Source organism: Bombina bombina, chromosome 1 (assembly GCF_027579735.1).
Source record: "Bombina bombina isolate aBomBom1 chromosome 1, aBomBom1.pri, whole genome shotgun sequence".
NCBI lineage: Eukaryota > Metazoa > Chordata > Amphibia > Anura > Bombinatoridae > Bombina > Bombina bombina.
In genome coordinates this window covers 534593187-534615874 of record NC_069499.1, presented here as the reverse complement: position 1 = coordinate 534615874, position 22688 = coordinate 534593187, and the positions used below count along the sequence as shown (strand labels likewise).

At 37.4% G+C, this 22688-nt stretch overlaps 1 protein-coding gene across 1 annotated transcript in view; it reads right to left on the bottom strand.

The window, feature by feature from the left end:
* ZDBF2 (zinc finger DBF-type containing 2) overlaps window positions 1-21771 on the bottom strand; it is a 173296-nt gene extending 151525 nt beyond the window's left edge. Inside the window, 2 exon segments of the mRNA XM_053713210.1 lie at window positions 4411-4566; window positions 21742-21771. The gene's annotated coding sequence lies outside the window, so the exon portion shown is untranslated.
* Window positions 21772-22688: the final 917 nt, after the last annotated feature.

Sequence of the window (22688 nt, the reverse complement as noted above, 5' to 3'; positions counted from 1 at the left end):
GACCTTTTTTTCACTTTCTGCAATGAGATTTTTTTAATGGAAATTTTTTCTGCAGGTCATTTTTAAATAAAATTCAATTTTAAATTAGGCAGTTACACTAACGCACCAGTTCAGTTGCAATGTGTTGATTAACTGGAGAATAAAGCAATTGTAAAAGGTTTATTATATATTGCAGCAGTTGAAAATTGGATTGCAAGTTAGCTGCAGACAAAAACATGTTTTATTGTAAAATGTCTCTTGAATAAATTTATTTCCTTTTGTCTTGATTTAACATAGAAATGTAGTAATAAAAAGGTGCATTGCTCATAAGAATGTCATTCAGAAAACACAGCTCTGTAGACTGCATATTTGACTTTTCACTTCAAACAGCACTTTGCTGTGGATGCGCTGTGTTAAGGAAGACTTACAGTGCTGCCAAAGCAAAGCTCTTTTTGAAGAGAAAAGTCTTATGTGGAGCAGCGCTGCAAAGTTAAAGCAGTAACATTTCCTACACGTGTCCTGTTCTTTCTGCAGACATGCTGCATTTTCTGCGATGACATCTCAGATCAATGCATGTTCTGCCTTGGGGGTCTTGATCACACAAAATCGTAAGTTCAAGTATTATTAGGGTGACCATATTGCCGCTTTAAAAAGGGACACATGAAAAATACATACGTCAGGGCTGTTTAAAGAAATGTTTTGTATAAGAACCCTGACATATGTATTTTTCATATGTGTCCCTTTTTAAAGCAGCAATAAGGTCACCCTAAGTATTATATAAGAAAAACTGCACAATCCTTTCAAATTTGCGTAAAGTCACTCATACAGAGAAACACAGTAAGTAGGAATTACAGTGTGAATACCCAAATGTTTTTTGTAAAAACTAGTCTATTTCAGTTCAAAAACATTTGAGATTCTACTCTCAACAGGGTCAGAGAAGAGAGACATTTACTAGTATATAGATCAGCTGATAAATTCAGAGATCATTCAGTCTGTACTAGTGACTCAATACAAGTAGTGGTTCTATGTACACCTTTTGCATTTTAAAATGTGGGTTTTGGAGGCCAGTCCTAGAGGATCAGCATTTTGAGTTTGTGGGTCTTATGTTTGACATCTATTTGTCCCTGATATTGATACCCCTCTACCCTTCTTTCTTCCCATTTCATTCTCTGCATTGGTTTACATTACTCCCATCTGACCAGCTTTGATTAGGTGAGCCCAGGCAACTAGTAATTCAATCAAAATATAATATCTCTATAATAAATCTAGCCAAAACATACTAGGCTCCCTCCCAAAGTCCACATCCTGTGATGAACAAAAACAAATAATGAATTGAACAGTAAAGGGATACTAAAACCTATTTTTTTCTTTCATGATTCAGATAGAGTATGCAATTTTAAGCAACTTTATCTTTATTTGAAAAAGCATGAATCTAAGCTAAGGAGCCGTTCCATTTTTAGTTCAGCACCCTGGATAGCGCTTGCTGATTAGTGGGTTCATTTAGCCACCAATCAGCAAGAGCAACCCAGGTTCTAAACCAAAAATGGGCCGGCTCCTTAGAGCAGATTCCTGCTTTTTCAAATAAAGATAGCAAGAGAACGAAGAAAAACTGATAATAGGATAGTATCCCTTTAATGTTCAATTCATTCTTTGTTTTTGTGCATTACAGGATGGGGACTAGGGGAGGAAGCCTAGTATGTATTGGCTAGATTTATGATTATGCTTTGAAATTTCTGTGTTACTTTAATAAGTTATGATCGTACTTTGTATAAAATTACATTGCACTTTGTATTTTCTCCATTGTAAACTAACAGTTTCAGAAAGTGGGAAGGACAGGGCAGTTCCCAGGGTATATCTGAAGCTCTTGTTAAATTTTCTAAGCATTTTAAACAAGCAGGTCTCACTGATGAATGCAGGTGAAGGTTGCTTAAAATTTGCAATATACTTATTTTAACTAACAGAAAAGTAATATATACTTAAATATAGACAAAAGCAAAATTGTAGTGAAAACATTTCAGTTTAATTTGGAATTGATGTAAACTGAGCCTTTAGATCAGCCCCAGGGTTCTCGTTACCATCTCTCCCCCATGTGAAGTTTTGTATCCCAGAGAGCTTCATTGCTTTCTATGGAAGGGATCTCTTATCTCTCTGCGAATTCCAGGTTCCTCCTATTCTCTTTGAAAATTCAGTGAGTTCTGCCCCTGTGAAGTCAGCACTATATGCTCTCTCCAAACTAGAGAATGATTGATTAGATCTGGCCCATAGAAATTAATGACGCTCTCTGGGAAACTGAAGCCGACAGTATGAACCTAATTTGTTAAGGTTAACCAGAACTGTGAAGGCATTTGAAAAATCACAATCCTATATACAAAATAAAATACAAAATAGAAAGTGCAAAGTTTAAATGTAATAAAATATAATCTGAAGTGTAAATTGATATAAAATAGAAAGCACTAAGTGTTTGAATACTGGTGCACAGCCCCTCACAGGATATGTGCGTATGCTGCAGAAAAACATTAATCACTTTTATTAGAAGCATTTTAGCTAATGGAAGGGTATTGCAAACTTTCTTTGATTTAAAGCTGAAATGCACCCATGCGCATTTCATTTTTGACCTTTCTATCCCTTTAAAGGGCCATTTAACTTGACATTTCAAAAACACATACAACATTTAATTATTGTTAGTGAAACATTATTGCAATCCGCACATTCATTTTTATTTGCTGCCTTTTGTTGTAAAATACATCTGAAAATTGTGCTTTTTCCACTTTCTCCCAGGTAGGCTTCGGTTAATACTTTTAGGCAATTTATGTGAGCTTTTGTTTACCTCCCTCCTAACCTTCTCTGGAGTCACTTGCTCTTAAAAGGTGGATTATCAGTTCGGCATCAACAATCATGATAGGAAAATCATTGTTTGTAATAGCAGTGAGCATACTAGGCAGTTTAGAAGCTGAATATTACATCAATATATATTTGTATTTAGTTATTAGATAGAGAATAGAAATGAAAATATGTCTGCTTAAATACCTGTTAAATAAATTATTAGTAACTAAGTTGAAGCAATGCTAAACTACCTTATAGGAAGAGAAGAGGGCAGGCTACCCCAGTCTCTTTTCTTAACTGCACATGTGCAAACAGAGCTCATGCTATATCAGCGTATAAGTTTGTGATTGTTTAGCAAGGATTCCTATGTTCTGGGGAGAGGGAAATCAGTAAAAAAACAAAAAAACAACAACACAGTATACTCATTTCACAAGATAAAGCTGCAGTTTTCATTGCAATCATGTATTTTACAATTTGTATTTAATGTACCTTTAAATGGAATATGGAAGCATTAAAATAAGACTTAAAGGGACATTCTACTCCAGAATTCTTATTGTTTAAAAAGATAGATAATCCCTTTATTACCCATTCCACAGTAGATTTGTATAATCAACAAATGCATGACAAAAAGACAATGCAATAGAACTTCAAATTAGTAGTAGATTGTTTTTCTGACAAATGTCTAAGTTATGGCTATTTCCACTCCTCCTGTATCATGTGACAGCCATCAGCCAATCACAAATGAATATACGTATATTGTGTAAATTCTTGCACATGCTACGTAGGAGCTGGTAACTCAAAAATGTAAATATAAAAAGAATGTGCACATTTTAGACAACTTTCCAATTTACTTCTATTATTAACATTGCTTCATTATCATTAAGTTTATTTTTTTTACTTTAATGTCCTTTTAATGTAATTGATTCCTATCGGTATAAGTTATGAGTAACATTTACATATAGATTTCTATAACAGAGTGTACAGACCAGGTAAGACAAATGAAGACCAGTGCAAAGGTGAGATTTCAATGTATACAATGACTAAATAATAAGCAGCCCAGAAGTGGTTAACCATAAGATGACTCCAAAACCTGCAGCCTCTCAAAGACTAAGTCTATAGTTTTCTATCACTAATACATTAAAGGGACAGCAAGCACTGCTGACACACTTATGTTTTTGTAAAGCTTCTCCCCTAGAAATTCTCTGGCACTGTATTGCATTAATAACTCAATGTTTTACTTTTTTTCTGTCTTGCAAGTTAAAAGGCCCCCAAACTCCTCCCATACATGATGTGTACATTTCTTGATATTTTTCTCAATACACATTGGTCGACTCATAAATAAGTTGGTAAAGCTACAATTTATGAAAATGATCCAAGTTTGTTACATATTATACTAATTGTTTTCTACTGCATGCATCCCACGTAGTGTAAAAAACACTTTCCTAAGTGTGCTCTTTTAGGATTATCCAGACGGAGTACTAAAATGTGTTTATTCTAACTCGTTGAGGTGCAAATAACATTACACTTTATTTCTTTTGTAGGGACCAAATACCCTAACTTTCTGAAGCACCATCATATACATCACGGCAATGGAAACTAAAAGCTTACCTTTATTCAATCTCAAGGTTTCATTATCGTAGTGTGTAACAGAGAAGAGGTGAAAACCCTGATAGTCTACAACCTTTGTGTTTTTTCTTCTCTTCTTTATGTGGTTTGCAAACTTTAAAAAAGGAAAACATCTACAGATTTGATTGCCTTTAAATTCTAAAAGACAGAAAAAAAAAAAAACAAGATTGTAACCAAAATGTTATTCAGACTGCAGAATGTGTTACTCTATGCAGAAACACAAAAAGCCCTTTATGGACGCTGGAGCAACTTGCTATCTCCTGTGTGAAACTTTGTTCAGCAAGACACGAACATATTAACTAATAGACTTGCAGTGTAATCCCCCCCTAAACCACTGCGGAACTGTGAAGGTTAAATTGACCAAATCCACTTTTGAATGCTTGTTGTTTGGTACCGTTATTGTTTTTAGTTTTATTGTTTACAGCTTTAAGATTTTATTTAACTAGTACCTAATCTCCTGAAATATTAGTGATTCTTTTGGACTATTTGATGTGTAAAGTGCCCTGGCACGCCTTGTTTAAAGGGACAGTCTAAACCAGAATTTTTATTGTTTTAAAAGATAGATAATCCCTTTATTACCAATTCCCCAGTTTTGCATAACTAACACAGTTATATTAATATACTTTTTACCTCTGTGATTATCTTGTATCTAAGCCTCTGAAAACTGCCCCTTTATTTCAGTTCTTTTGACAGACTTGCAGTTTAGCCAATCAGTGCTGGCTACCAGGTAACTTTATGTGCATGAGCACAGTGTTATCTATATGAAACACATGAACTAATACCCTCTAGTGGTGAAAAACTGTTAAAATGCATTCTGAAAAGAGGTGGCCTTCAAGGTCCAAGAAATTAGCATATGAACCTCCTATGTTAAGCTTTCAACTAAGAATACCAAGAGAACAAAGCAAAATTGGTGATAAAAGTAAATTGGAAAATTGTTTAAAATGACATGCCCTATCTGAATCATGAAAGTTTATTTTGGACTAGACTGTCCCTTTAATACCTTCAATGACAATATAATGTTATTTACCTGACTGCTACATTTACAGGTCCATCCCAATTACAGCAACCATTTTGATGCTGACAATATAAAGTGCAAATTAAACCGCTACCATCCCACTTTGAGCATATTTATACATTCAAGTCAGCAGACTTTTTATCTATACAGTATCAACTCTTGGAAAATATGTAACCCTATTTAGTCAAATATCTGTAATACACCTTTTGGTATCCTTTACTGTATATATATATATATATATATATATATATATATATATATAGGGACAACCCCATGCTGTACCACACCCATAGAGCTAGCCACGTTTCTCACACTATGGCCTGGAATAAATATATACGCACAATATCCTAACGTGATGCACTCTACTCCTTTATAGCCTTATTACTAATCTGCTGGCTTAATGTCCAAGGTTTGGAAGTTTTTTCACTTTGTAATTTGCTGTACTTATAATAATCTTTACCCCATTATGTTTGTATGGAGTATTGAGTACCTAACCTCCTGAAATATTAGTAAGTCTTTTTAAATATTTGATCTATACCGTCTATGGCAATAGAATGTTATTCACTTGACTGCTGCATTTACAGGTCCACCCAAATTGCAGGTACACATATTTATATATTCAAGTCTAAAGACTTTTTATCTATACATTATCAGGGCTTGGAAATATGTAACCCTATTTAATCTGAAATATGTGTAATACACCTTTTGGCATCCCTTACTGCATATGTATAGGAACACCCCCCTGCTGTACTACTTCCATAAAGCTGGTTAAGTTTCTCACACTACAGCCTGAAATAAATGTATACGCACAGTATCCTAATAGGATGCACGTTACCCCTTTAAAGCCTTATTACTAATCTGCTGGCTCAATTTACAAACTGACATATTGTGTCAGGTTTGGAAGTTTGTCCACATCTTTTCATTATCAAGTAATCAAAAGCAGCCACTGTGTTAGTATGGTGTATGGTAATTTTGGAACATCCCTCTTGAGTTAGCACAAAATTCTTGCAATTATGTAGTAAATATTCCCTGCATTAACCCAGCCAACAGTCTGATTGGCCTGTTATATGAGAGTCAAAGATCCCCTCTGCAGTATTCATATAAGAGGCTTGAGAATATACCCTAGTAGTCATTTATTCAAAATTCATTGTAAACTTGATCAATTAAATGAGTATATGTCTACATATTTATTTTGCAGGGGGCCACCTACTCTAAAAGGAGAATTTGCTAGTTTGCTTTTGTTTTGTTTTTAAATGTAGTTAGGGTTTTTGTTTGTTGTTGTTTAGTTTTGTTAATGTTTAATACATTAAAAACCCAACAATGTGTACTTATATTCTATAGGTGACAGCTACCTAACCCATAGTAGAACTTGGAAGATATGAGATAAGAGATGTCGCAATGACATGTGACTTGTCGCAATGACATGTGACTTGTATAATTGTTGGTAATAAATTAAAAAAATGAAATGCCTTGTCTTGACAACTCCCTTTATCTACCTGTCACCCTCTATATTTTCCTTCTGTTCCATCCTCCGCCCCCTTCCAGTTCCAGCTTCAGACACTGTGTCCCACCCACGCAGCCAGGCGTGATTCTGAGATCAGCAAAGGTGCGCATGTGCAATTTACCGATATCTGATCCAATGTAAAAAATGAATCACAAGATTCATTGCTTACTGCTAGAGTAGAGAGCTGTGTAGCAGTACTCAGTTGATGTACTTACTTTGTATAATTTGTTTCAAAACACTGCTGCGTTATTTTTCTGGCCCCAAGCTTGCGCTTCAGTCTGGTGCAGGAATGACGTCAGCTAGGATTCCCTGATGTTCCAACTGCGCATGTGTTCACCTCTAACACACATGGTCAGAAATCAGGCCAAAAATTAAGCACATATGCGCAGAGCATCAAAGGGGCGTTAGCTCTTTGAAGCTGGTCACCTATCGTCCAGAAAATCAATTGGCTGGTTGAAGAAATGTCAGCAAAAAAACACACAAAAAAACAGGACATCGGCGCCGGGCGGAGGAGCGGTATAACAAATATAGAAAGATTAGAGGCAATAAATATTTTGTTTTTATTTTTCACAAAAATTCATGAATGAAAGTGAGGTTTAATTTTGATGATGGTAACATGCATATGATGAAGATCAATCAAGTTTACCATCACTTTAAGTTTGAAATTTATTTCAATAAAGTGAATTTATCTATACTATAATCGCGTTTTTAACGCATCCATCGACGTTGCCAGTTGCGCACACATCCTCAAAGGAATGTGCGTGCAGCCAAAAGAATCCACCTGGATGCAGCGTAGGCAAACCCGAAGCCTTAAAAAAAAAAAAAAAAACAGCCAGCATGAAATAACTAAAAAACACGTAACCGCCCGCAAGAAATTAAAAAAAGCCCACGTAACCGCACGCACGAAGTATAACAACAACAAAAAAACTCCCATATAAAGTATTAACAAACACCTAATCCGTCAACCCCCACATCGCAAAACAATAAAGGAATTAACCCCTAATCTGCATATAACATAATTAAAATATTAACCCCTAACCATCAACCACCTACATCACAATAAACCTATTTAACCGATTAACTCTAAAACCACCAACCCTCCACATTGCAATAAGCCTAATTAACCCATTAACATCTAAACCGCCAAATGCCCCACAATGCAAAGAACTAAATTACTGAACTCCCTAACCTAACACCCCCTAAATTAATCCCAATTACTACTACATTACAATTAAAATTTAAAAAAACTAACATTAAATTACAAAAAATAAAAAAGTCTAACATTACAGAAAAAAATAAACAAAATTATCAAAAATAAAAAAAATGATACCCAATCCTTAAGGAAATAAAAGACCCCCAAAATAAAAACACCCCCTAATCTAAACTACCAATAGCCCTTAAAAGTGCCTTTTGTAGGGCATTATAAGTGGACCCTGTATAAAGGTTTTTTATTTACCATTTGGAGGCTGGAAATCTTCTTGAAAATTGACTATTTCCCTAAGTTAAACAGCTTATTTACTTATAAAAAATACTAAGTCCCCCCTAACAGTAAAAACTTCCACCCAACAAACCCCCCAAAATAAAAAAAAAACACTAAAAAAAACTAAAATTTTGAAATCAGCCAATAGGATGAGAGCTACTGAAATCTTATTGGCTGATTTGAACAGCCAATAGGATTTCAGTAGCTCTAATCCTATTGGCTGATTTCAAAACTTCAGCCAATAGGAATGCAAGGTACCCCAAATTGATTGCGGTCCCTTGCATTCAATCTTTAGTGTACGACAGACATCGGATGAAGAGGAGCCTCCATGCCGCCAAGGACCACCGCCGTTGAGGACCGCCGGTGAGGATCCGCATGTCGGGGAAGACAGCTCCGCACCTCCGCCGGTGAGGACAGCCGCTGAGTATCCACAGCTCCACACCTTCGCTCCGCGCCGCCATCGCTCCGGATGAAGATAGAAGATGATGGAGCCGCCTGGAAGAAGACCTTCTCCGCCGGACTTCAGGAACGGTGAATGAGTACCTATTTGGGGCTTAGTGTTAGGATTTTTCTTTTTAAGATTAGGGATTTAATGGGCTGGAAAAGAGATGATTGCCCTTCTAAGGGCAATGCCCATGCAAATGCTCCTTTAGGGGCAATGGGTAGTTTACTTTTTTTTTAGTGTTATTTTTTATTTTATTTTGGGGGGGTTTGGTGGGTGGGTTTTTTTTACTGTTGGGGGTAATTGGTAATTTGTTTAGGTAAAAGAGCTGTTTCACTTAGGGCAATGCCCTACAAAAGCCCTTTTTAAGGGCTAATGGTATTAGGGGGTGTTTTTATTTTGGGGGGGATTTTTTTATTTTTATAGGGGTATTAGTTTAGGTTTAATTTTTTTTATTTTAGATAGCTTTGTTTATTTTTTTCTGTAATTTTACATTTATTATTTTTTGTAATTTTAGCTTTGGGGCTTGTAGTTTTTTAAAATAGACTGCCCTCTGGGTAGGCTTATTGTCTATTTTTTTATAAATTTATTTAAATAAAGTGTATTTTTATAATTTAATTTTTTTATTTTTTATCCCTAAGTTTTAATTTGCTACCCTTGGCAATAAAAGGATTACATACAAAAAGGTCAAACTGCCTCTAGGTAGATACTTCGGGTCTAGTTTTGACAAATATATTATTTTGTGTACCGTTTTTGTTTGGGTGACCGCTATTAAAGGAAGATAAAACCCAAAATTTTCAGACAGAGCATAAAATTTTAAATTACTTTATTTTTCTTTAGCTACACTATTTTTGCAGAAATTATAAAAAAAACTGCAAACATTTTTAATGTTTGCCAAATTTTTCAGTATTAAATTTATATTTTTATTTTATGTACCCATATAGGGTATCACAAGGCCTGTTAAAAACAGTATACAGTATATGTATGGGTGCACTTAACAAGAAAGTGGATAATTATGGTGAAACCAATACAGAGGAAAAATGTGAAAATTGCCTCTGGGAAGAAAAACTTTGTATTTAAAGGGACATGAAATTAAAAAATGTTCTTTCATGATTTAGGTAAAACATACAATTTTAAACAACTTTCCAGTTTACTTCTATTATCAAAATTGCTTCATTCTCTTGGTATGATTTGTTGAAGGAGCAGCAATGCACTACTGGTTTCTAACTAAACACCTGCGTAAGCCAATGACAATCGGTATATATATGCAGCCACCAATCAGCAGCTAGAACCTAGGTTCTTTGCTGCTCCTGAGCTTTCCTAGATAAACCTTTCAGCAAAGAGAAGGAAGCAAATAAAATAATAGAAGTAAATTGGAAAGTGGGAAATTGTTTTAAATTGTATGCTCTGTCTAAATCATGAATGTCTAATTATGACTTTACTGTCCCTTTAAAATGTTCAACAATAATAAAAAAAATATATAGTTAATGGTATTGGTAGAGAGCCATTTAACCATCTAAAGGAGGGTGTCAAACGAAGTTCTTAAGGAGGGCCTAAATTGTCCAATGACATAGGAATGGAATGGCCAAATGTATAAATATAAACACAAGTGCAAACAAGAAAACTGCTGGCAAAAATGAAGGACTTCACATAATGCTATAAATGTAATGTATTACTATTTTTTCTTACAACGAGAGGAAAACTGTATACACAAAGGACTTTCTCCCTGGCACCCCATTTTCTATCAAGTATCTCTCACTGACACCCCATTTTATCTCCCAAATAACTCCCCTGTCACCCCTTCCCCAAGGCAGAACATACAGTGATCTGATATGTCATTGCAGAAAATGCAGCATGTCTGCAGAAAGAACAAGACACAAACAGGAACTGTTGGAAATTTAACTTTTCAGTGCTGCTCCACATTAGGCTGTTCTCTTCAAACAGAGCTGTTCTGTGTATCATCTTGATAAAGGTCCCTGGCGGCTGAAACGCGTAGAATTTGCCTACTTACTTTGGAAACATACTATTTCAACCCCGGTGTGGTAACGTCAGTAGATAGGACAGGTACATTGAGCAGTCACGAAAATATATTCTGAGCTGTCTCTGCATGGGTAATTCCTGTCCCAGGACCTACTTACACGGATCCACCTTGTGTGACAATTCTTTATCTGATTACTGGGTTAACGCAAAGCCTTTTGAAATAGAGGTGTATATGAATGGAATTACTCCTGAACTGATATTAACACAGAGAGGAACACTACTCTAACCGCTTACCGAGAACGCTGAACAGTTATTCAATCTGCTGGACAGAGCACAGAAAAGCGCAGGTTTACGGAGAGGATATAACCTTTTCACATCAGGTCCTACTTGTTGTTTTTTTTACCAACGGAAACCAGAGAATATATTTACACTTGTATACGGACCATCCAACTGCCAAAAGATACTGTTGCAAAACCAAAAGGACACAGGTTCCCAATATATAAGTTACGATATTAGTCTGATACATTTACTGGTTACAACAAAGAAAATATTCCCAAATTGAAAACTAGTGTGTCTCTGTACTTTTAATGTTCCAAACCAATGTCGTGGAATCTTCACAAAAGTCAGTTAAATAGTAGCGGTATGTGCCCCAGCAGGTCTACACAGCAAACACCCCCAGTAATAAGGAAAAACAGGCATCCACCATTGCGGAATAGAGTGAAACAAACTCACCCTTCTGCCAAAAACTTCTCCGATTCTAGACGATTAGCTGCTCAAGGCTGTACAAGGTGTACGCTGATAGAGATCCTCCGCTTGGCGTGTAACGCTGCTGATCTTTCTCTGTTTCAAGCGTCCCGGCGCCTAGGCATGACGTCTAAACTGGGGGTGTGTGTGAGGCTGCGAGCCCATTGGCTGAACCGCTCCGTAGTGAATCCTTTCTGTGAAGACAATCCGCTTCCAAACTGAAGCATTAGACGCTAAGAAGGTAGGACCGGGGATGTCGGACTGAGACTGCAAAGAGGATTCCTTGTAATCCAATGTGTGGTTAATAAGAAAAAAAAGGGAGCGCAGCTTCATCCGGTAAAAAAGTTCATCTTTATTTGTTTGAGTACATGGATAAAATTCCAGCAGCAGCAGGAAACATAGAACAGGGATGAAAGGTCTGACTAGTTTCGGCTATCTCGCCGTAATCGTAAACCTGTACATCTTAAAATTGTGTTGGTTTAAAAATACTTTACTATTCTCTAATTGGTTGGATAGAGGGCGTTGTTTGCTGAAACATATTAACTCCATAAATGCTGAAAGGGGAAGTTGGAGCTAGATAACTATGCATACTGAATTTTGGGATTTTTAATGAAAACTATTGTACGCCATTATGATCTAAGGATGACAAATAATATTTACAGAAAAAGAAGGAAGTTGTAATAATATCTAAATAATTCATACATCCTATATCTAAACATATATTTAGGATGGTTTTAGTATTATTGTGTATATACCATATTCTTGAATATATTGCTACATGAATAGGTGTAATCCCTCTATATATCAAGAATAAATGTTTAGAGAAAATATTTCTCATATCGCATATAATTCAGGGGCAAAAATGATACATACTCATACTCATATCTATAATGCAATACAATACATTGATCTCAATTGACTGAATGAGCCCCCTTAAAAATCAACCAAAATAACACATTAATACAGTTGTCTGAAAGAAACCTATTAGATTTAACCTATTCGTAGATAGGGACACCCCAGAATAACTGCGTGATATTCAAGAATATGGTATATACACAATAATACTAAAACCATCCTAAATATATGTTTAGATATAGGATGTATGAATTATTTAGATATTATTACAACTTCCTTCTTTTTCTGTAAATATTATTTGTCATCCTTAGATCATAATGGCGTACAATAGTTTTCATTAAAAATCCCAAAATTCAGTATGCATAGTTATCTAGCTCCAACTACCCCTTTCAGCATTTATGGAGTTAATATGTTTCAGCAAACAACGCCCTCTATCCAACCAATTAGAGAATAGTAAAGTATTTTTAAACCAACACAATTTTAAGATGTACAGGTTTACGATTACGGCGAGATAGCCGAAACTAGTCAGACCTTTCATCCCTGTTCTATGTTTCCTGCTGCTGCTGGAATTTTATCCATGTACTCAAACAAATAAAGATGAACTTTTTTACCGGATGAAGCTGCGCTCCCTTTTTTTTCTTATTAAGCACACATTTACTGGTTACTTTGTGTATATACATACAGCCGCAATTTTTTTAACTCTATTGTCTTATGAACTTTCTTTATATTGTTGATTTCATGTATGTTATCTAATATTTGTTTTTTATTGATGCCGGCATCACTTTTTACATCCATTTAGTATTTTTATCAATTCCACAAATTGAGTGTTATTTAATAAATGTAAAATCAATTTGATACTATATATTCTATTTTATGGCAACGATCACCTACCCATCCTGAGATTATAAGATTATACTCATAGATTTATACTTTCCCAGCCAAGTTTTGGTCATTCCCACGTTAACGTATTACACACCACCTTTTATTCCCCAAACATTAATTATTTATTGCGAATCTCATCATATTACTAATCTATATATTTATATAGCGCCCACTTATCTCTATATAATTTAATCTACATTATATAGACGAGTATTTATTTTGCCCCCTTTTCTCTCAGCTAATCAGAGCGCTATCCCAATTATCTCTTTTCTGTTTTGACCCATTGGTGAACCTTTTGAGGTTGGTTCACTTGTTTTGGGATTAGCTTTTGAGAGATAGAGTGTTGTATCTTATTATCACCCCTTACACCCATCTCTGACTGCACTGTGTAAGTTTTCCTTATCACAGTTCCTCCAGAGCAAGCTGTTTGAAGTGAACAGTCAAATATGTAGTATTGCATTAATTGACTGGCTCTCAGAGATCAATTCAAGCCCGCCCCCTAGCCTTTCACAGTCTGCAAAACCTCATTTTCTTTCCTAAATATCTCTACCAGCACCCCAAATTATCTGTCCTCGTGTAGCTTTCTCCTGCCCCCACCACCATTATATATAAACAAGACATGTATTTGTTTTATAGCACAATTTTCATTAGCAAAACAAATCTGTTTTTATTAACCCTTTAAGGACACAGCTTTCAGTTTGCTCAATTGTTTTATGACGGAATAATTCCGTCATATGTCCTTAAGAGGTTAATGTAGTTTGTTTTTATAATGTGGTTGAGCAATCATTCAAGCATTTGTTCTTCCATTCCAGCCTCGGCATCCCACACGGCTGGCAGCAGGGCTCTTTGGAGGGGGCGAAGTTATGATACGTCATATCCTGCCTCTGCTTCACAGTGTGAGGCCAGTCACGCAGGGTACTAAGACTGGAGGGGAAGAACAGATGCTTGAATGATAGCTCGGGCATGCTACGCAGGCAATAAAATGAGGAGGGAGGTGGGTTTACTGTTCTGGTCTAACCGTGGCCATTTTCGCTGGGGGACAGATTCAAAGGCTCTAGACGTATGTTTGACTCTCCTGATCTAAAGGGTTTCATTTAGTCAATGATTAAGTGCCTAGTTGTGTCTCTGTTGTCACTTACATTGTGATGGATACATTAGCTTTTAAAATTGTTCACCAATAAAGTGTTTTTACATTTTAACCTTTACGGCTGTGTAGAGTTTGGATGAACTCTTTTGGATAGAATAAGACAACTTTTCATATTGGTCCTGTAGAGGCTTTTTTCCCTCTCCATCAAGTGATAAGAGTTGTCCCTAACAGACAGTGACCATTAAAAACCAATAGAATTGCATAATTAACAAGTGCATAATAAACAGACAAAAAGTTGTTGTTTTTTTTCCATTTGCTGATGTGTTTTATGTGACAGCCATCAGCCAATCACAGACTAATATATTAATACACTGTGAACTTGTGCGCATGCTCAGTTAGAGCTGGTGCCTCAGAAAGTGTGCATATATAAAGACTGTGCAAAATGTAATAGAGGAAGTAAAATGGAAAGTCTCTTAATTCTTTTTGAATCAATTTTGACTTTAGTGTCGCTTTAAAGGGACATTAAAAACTTTGAGATGGTTATATAAAATGATAAATCACATATATAAAAAGAAGTCTGCAATATAATTTAATTATTTATTTTGTCCCCTTTTCCAGTAATTCCATTCTGAAATTGTGAGTTTTTCAGTTCCTGTTAGAAATGGAAGTGCAGAACACTTTTATATTCCACATAGCCATTGGCTGCACACTCCAGTGACCTATTTATAATTGACCCTAATTGGACACAGCAGAGAAGGTAATCTAAGTTACAACATGGGAGCTTCCATTGTTTTATAGACACTAAAACTTTACACTTATTTTGTCAATATTTAAACAGCTACTGAAACTTTAAAAAATGAATCGACATGTTATTCTCAGACTAATCTTTTCTTTGAATGCATTATTCTATCTAGCATTTATTTAGTATTTAATGTCCCTTTAATATATCACTATCAGTTCTATACAAACATGAATTCCCTTCTAGTTTTAATGGCAATTTAAACAGCTTTACTAAAACTATTTTCATACAAAAAGGCCTAGAACAGTAATCTTAACAAGTCTTCACTCTACTTGCTGTTAAAAAGGCTACTTGGTTTTAATTTAATGTCTTCCCAACATGCACCTTTGTCTACCAACCACTGCTAGCATAATTAGAAGATGGGCACCTTGGAAATACAAACAATGCCAACCTCATGGAGCACACAAGGATTGGATGAAGCCGGATTCGTCATCGAAGACAAAAAATCAAGTATGAAATGCATGTCGGAGGAACGGCACGATGTTTACGATCAATAAATGGTAATTATTTTACAAAAAAAGTGTCAAATTATTTCAATGAATGAAAGTGCCCCTGTTTTTATGAATATGTGTATATATTGTGGATTAAAGTGAAGGTAAACTTTGGTGAATGAAAGTCCGTTTTTTAAAAATACTATTAAAAACAGGGGCACTTTCATTCATCAAAGTTTACAAAGCAGCTGTTTTGTTAAAAAAATTACCTTTTTTTTCTTTTCACAGCTAGAGCAGCTTCCCCCACATAGAGATCCTCTATTCACACGTCAGCAATGACTAATCCTGCTTCCTCCAATCACAGCATGGCCTCATTCAATGACTACCCTGGGGGGAAAGCTGTGATTGGAGGAAGCAGGATTAGTCATTGCTAACGTGTGAATAGAGGATCTCCGTGTGGGGGAAGCTGCTCTAGCTGTGAAAAGAAAAAAAGGTAATTTTTTTTAACAAAACGGCTGCTTTGTAAACCTTGATGAATGAAAGTGCCCCTGTTTTTAATAGTATTTTTATAAAACGGGCTTTCATTCACCAAAGTTTACCTTCACTTTAATTACCAAAGCTTACCTTCACTTTAAACTCTCACTGTGACGAATTTTGACTTGTTGGGACACTAGTGGCTACAGTATGGATGGATTGTCTGGGTCTCAGCATTTGCAAACTACTTATGCATTATGCAATCTATCTGCAAAACGTATAAATGGTTATGTTATAATTTATGCAATCTGCAAAGCTACTTGATATGTTTAATAAATTATGTAAACTGCCAAACGTCTTAATGTTATTAAAACTTCTTAGAAATTAAAATAGTTTTGCAGATTGCATTTATAATAGTTTTGTAGATTACATAAGTTATTTTAACATTATTTAAGTATTTTTGCAGATTGCCTATAAGTTACAGTCATTACAAGTTGCTATGGCAGGCAGCTTAAAGGGACATTTACCCTAAAATGTTCTCCACTTGAATTTGTTCCCAATTACCCATTTTACCTGAGTGTATTAAAGTATTTACAAATAGCTAATTTACCCTTGTTTCTGCATTTGAAATAGTTGATTTAGCTGTGGTATCCCTACCTGCAGTATTCGTATATAGAAGTGCGTCTGAGCAGAGATTTAAATATTAAAAACTGTTTGTAGAAAATATTGATGTTGCTTATTGTAGTAAACTGGTAACTTGTTGCACCTGCTGCATCCAATCTTTGTTTTTTTGGTCTAATATTATTATTATTATTATTCTTTATTTATAAAGCGCCAACAGATTCCGCAGCGCTGTCCATGGGTACAAAGATAAAAGTACAGTACAATACAATATAGAAGACACCAAAGTTTAACAAAACAAATACAGGGGGAATTGAGGGCCCTGTTCCCGTGGGAACTTACAATCTAGATGGTAGGAGGGTGAGAAACAGGAGGTGGGGACTGCAAAGGTGAGAATGATGTTAGTGTGGAGTTAGATGGGGCAGCAGTTAGGCAGGTAGAATTAAATTTTTACTGATTTAGAGGCTTCCATGAACAGAAAGGTCTTTAGGGAGCATTTAAAGGAGGAAAGGTTAGGGGAAAGTCTAACAGCTCTGGGAAGTGCATTCCAGATGGTTGGTGCTGCACGAGAGAAGTCCTGTAGCCTGGCATGGGAGGAGGTGATGGTAGAAGATGCAAGGAGCAGGTCATTGTTGGATCTTAGGGGGCGGGCTGGAGTATATTTCTTGATGAGTGAGGACAGGTAGGGGGGGGCTACGTTGGTAAGGGCTTTGTAGGTCAGGATGAGAATTTTGAATTTAATTCTGCTGTGGATGGGTAGCCAGTGAAGGGACTCGCAGAGAGGTGGAGCAGATACAGAGCGTCGGGAGAGGTGGATTAGCCTAGCAGAGGCATTTAGGATGGATTGAAGGGGGTTAGAGGCGGGAGAGAGGGAGGCCAGTTAGTAGGTTATTACAGTAGTCAAGTCGGGAGATTACCAGGGAGTGGATTAGCTGTTTAGTAGTTTCAGCACTCAGAAATGGACGGATTTTGGAGATATTGCGTAGATGGTTGCGACAGGAGGAAGAGAGCAATTGGATGTGGGGAATGAAGGACAGATTGGAGTCAAGTGTAACTCCTAGGACACGGACTTGGGGTGATGGGGAGATAGTGGTATCACCAACAGTGATTGAAAACTTAGGAACCGGGGTAGAATTAGAGGGGGAGATTAGAAGGAGCTCAGTCTTGGACATATTGATTTTTAGGTGGTGAGAGGCCATCCAAGAAGAAATGCCAGATAAGCAGACACCGATGTGAGCAAGGACAGAAGGAGAGAGTGAAGGGGCGGATAGGTAGATCTGGGTATCATCAGCATAGAGGTGGTAGTTGAAGACATAGCTACTGATAAGTTTTCCCAGTGAGGATGTATAAATAGAGAAGAGTAGGGGACCCAGAACAGAGCCTTGAGGTACTCCAACAGACAGAGGCAATGGAGAGGAGTTGCCACCAGCAAAGGAGACAGAAAAGGACCTATTAGAGAGATAAGAGTGGATCCAGGAAAGGGCAGTGTCAGAGAGCCCAAAGGAGCTGAGAGTCCGTAGGAGAAGGGGATGGTCAACTGTGTCAAAGGCAGCAGACAGATCAAGTAAGATAAGTATTGAGTAGTGGCCATTTTTTTTAGCAGAAAGAAGATCATTAGTAACTTTGGTGAGGGCAGTCTCAGTTGAGTGTTGGGAACGGAAGCCAGATTGTAAGCGGTCAAGCAGTGAGTTGGAGGACAAGAAGTGGGTTAAGCGATCGAAGACTAGTTTTTCAAGGACTTTTGAAGCTAGCGGAAGCAGTGATATGGGGCGGTAGTTTGCAGGAGAATTGGGGTTGAGGGAGGGTTTTTTGAGGATGGGGGTGACCTTTGCATGTTTGAAGGAAGATGGGAATGAACCGGTAGTAAGGGATAGGTTAAATATGTGAGTAAGAGCTGGAGTGAGGGTAGAAGACAGAGACGGTATTAGATGTGAAGGGATAGGGTCAAGTGGGCAGGTAGTGAGGTGTGAGGAAGACAGTAGGGAACTCACTTCATTCTCAGAGGTAGGGGGGAAGGTGCTGAGCGTGGTGGAGGGGGTTGCCGGGGGCGGAGATGGAAGGTTGCAGACTTGTGTTGGGATATTACTTTGGATGGTAATTGTTTTGTTGAAAAAGTAGTCTGCCAGGTCTTGAGCACTAAAGGCAGATGAAGGGGGTGGTGAAGGTGGGTAAAGGAGAGAGTTGAAAATGGAGAAGAGACGTTTAGGGTTTGTGGAGTGAGTAGATATAAGAGAAGAGAAGTAGGTTTGCTTGGCTAAGTGAAGGGCAGAGGAATAAGAATAAAGAATGAACTTATAGTGAAGGAAATCTGATTCAGAGCGGGATTTCCTCCAGGCACGTTCAGCAGCACGGGAGCATTTTTGCGGGTAGCGTGTTTGGTTAGAGTGCCAGGGTTGGAGCTGACGACGTGGGGTTTTGCGTATTTGGGGAGGAGCGAAAGTGTCCAGTGCCGAGGAGAGTGTATTGTTATAGTGGGTTGTAGCAAGGTCAGGGCAGGATATTGTGGAAGTGCGGGGGAGGTGTTTTTGAATAAGGTTGGAGAGTTGTAAAGGATCCACAGTGTGCAGATTTCTACAGGTGAGGGGATGAGGGGTGAAGTAGGTTTAGCCTGTATATTAAGCTTAAAGGTGAGCAGATGGTGGTCTGAGATGGGAAATGGGAGACAGGTGGCGTCAGAGGGAGAGCAGAGGTAGGAGAATACTAGATCAATAGAGTGTCCGTCGCGGTGAGTAGGTAATATGGTGGATTGTGAGAGACCAAAGGAGTTTGTGAGTGAGAGAAGTTTAGAGGCAGCAGGGGCAGATGGGTTATCAATGGGGATGTTGAAGTCCCCCAGGATTAAAGCAGGTGTATTTGTAGAGAGAAAGTGAGAAAGCCTGGCAGCGAAGTTATCAAGGAATTGGGAGGTTGGTCCAGGGGGGCGATAGATAACTGCCACCCTGAGGGAGAGGGGGGAGAATAGTCGGATGCAGTGTACTTCAAAGGAGGAAAAGGAGAGAGATGCATGAGGCTGCAGGTGCTGAAAGGAGCAGGAGGGGGAGAGTAAGATTCCAACACCGCCACCATGTCTATCACCTGGCCTAGGTGTGTGGCTAAAGTGGAGACCACCGTGCGTGAGAGCAGTAATGGAAGCAGTGTCAGAAGATGATAACCAGGTTTCAGTAATTGCTAGAAGATTGAAAGCATTAGAAATAAAAAGGTCATGAACAGTTGTGAGTTTGTTACAGACAGAGCGTGCATTCCAAAGAGCACAAGAAAAGAGAGGGGATAAGCGCTGTGTGTTAATAGAGATGAGATTGTTAGGATTGCGTGACCTAGAGTTTTTGCAGTGGGGGACTGAGTGAGAGTGTAAAAGTGTGGTTAATGCTGCAGGGCCAGGGTTAGGAGAGATGTCACCAGCAGCAAGCAGTAGGAGGAGTGTGAGTGACAGAAGGTGAGAGGGGGACTTGTAGGAGTGGGTATGATTAGACACAGGAGAGTTAGATGGGGAAGTATTTCTAAGGAGACAAAGTAGTTCATGAGAGGACAGCATAGGGGATGAGAGAAGGGAGGGTGAGATAAGGATAGTGTGTGGGTTATTGTTGCTACAGGGAAGTGCAGTGATTTTTAGGAAAAGGGCAGACAGAGATAGCAGAAAATACATGGAAATCATTGTGCAGGTGTATAGTTAGTAGGTTTTACCTGTTAGTGGGACTGCAGTTTCCCACTCCAGTTCTTAACTCGGCACTTGTAACACAGGGCACTTAGAAGCACAAAGAGCCAAGGCATCACAGAGCCAAGTGTTCACTTATTTCTATATAAATTGTAATGATTTGAATCAGGACAGCTGTGCACAGGCAGACTAGTTAGGAGACTGGAGTTATACACACTTGCAAATTAGATTGGGGGAAGACAAATGGTTGGGAAGCACACAGATATTGTACAAAGGAACTGATAACAAATATGGGGTTTGATCTCTAGAAGTGGCAAATCTGTTTCTATAACACATTTTCAATGTAAACCGTATTATGTATGAGTATGTATTACACTGTAGAAAATGTTAATGTTTGTTGTTTACTGCAGTGAACATGTGTAAATTATATCCAACTTCTAGTTATCTTTTTTTTCTTGCTATGTCATTTTAACTTGTTGAATGCATAAATGTGTGCATAACATTTTAAAATATTCAATAGTGTGTTTCATTAACTAATGCAGTTGGTGTTTTAATTGATATTTTCTGCATGAAATTTTGTAGATTAAAAAAAATCGCCGTTATTTTTGTTTTGTTTTTTAAAAAAAAAGTTGGCAACCCTACTGTATAATGAAATACCAATTAAAGGTGCATTTAACCCAAAATGTAATTGCCTGTAAAACAATTATGCATAATAAAAACAAGTTTGATGAACACATTTATTATGCCAACAGTTATTTCCTCGGGAAATTGTAGTGTTTCATGATCCCCAAGAGAGGCTAAAGCGCGTTCTCTGTAATGCAAAACCACTCTCTACCAAGTGATAACAAATGTGATGATGATGCTTCGTAAGTGCATTCCTACTGCAGCATACCAATAACATACAATCACAATCCCAAGTAAATGCATAAACCTGGAGAAATAACATGGTCTTATCTCGGGTGAGCTTAGGTAACACACTCCGCTCTAACAAATGATGGTTAATTCATTTTATATAGTAATTTTATATATATTGGTGTCTAATTTCGAAATTACCGCAGGCAAATAAAACACATCTTCTTAAAGATCATGACTGATTCGTGCGACTTATCTTTATTGGCTACTAATTGCAGTGTAAAACTTGGAAATGGAATCGTATGATGAAGTTTAGTAAAACTCGTATGACTTTACAATGAACAGAAAGCAGCGTGTCGCCATAAATAACTTGTTTTAAATTAACATTACGAGCCTGGTGCGCTTTAACAATTAAACTACATCCTGCTGGTCCAAAGTGACCAGACCACCTGGCAGCTCAATCCCGCCCTCATAATCTTTACAAAACCATCTCACCTCCCGCTCCTTCCAGGTTTTCACTCGTTTCCTGGAAACGTCACTTCCGATTCAGCCGAGGCTATAGAGATTCACTGTAGTTTGGAATTTTCTCTAGCGCACTCTACAGTCTTTATCGCTTCACTACTACATGGCGAATCTGACAACCATTATCGCAAAAGTCTAATTTAATAGCAAAATATTTAGACAAGTCATTAAGTTGTATTTACCACCTGTTGTTGCTCGGAAATAACTGCATACAAAGCTAAAGCTTTGAATACAGCCTCTTTTTTTCCTAAACTTTTTTCCTCATTCAAGTAATAGCGAAATTGTAAAACAAATCAACTGTATTAATGCTGTAGCTTTTTTTTAATTTCATTATTTATTTACATGCTTTTCCTGCACAGTATACCTGAAAATTGAGAGCTTGTGGATTCTGTCGGATTCAGAATTTTGACCCAAAACAGTTTCACACATTGATTGCATGAGTAATGCTGTCATCCATTGCTGAAACTTCGCATAAATATATTGAAACATACTTTATTGACTATTTAATATTGAGACATTTGGAATTGGTTAAAGGACTACATCATTTAGTTCTCAATTATGGACTGTAAGGTAGTTACTATGACTCCTAATGCACATTTTTGTTGATGTAAATGGCCCCATAAGAACCCATCAGAATTCCTATGCAAAAATCATGGTGCTCTGACAAAATGCAGATGGACATTTGGCCAACAGCATTCTGTCCAACGGACATTTGGCCGACGGACATAATGCCGAAGCATGTTCCGAGTTTGGCCGAGGGCAGATACGCTCCGGAGTGCTCTGTTCTAATCAGAGCCTCGGGTGCCGCAACCGCCTCTGCGAACCTAACCATGGGTCACAGCCCACACGTTTTGTAATTCTCTGTCTGTGAAATTATCTATCTATTGAATATATATATATATATATATATATATATATAT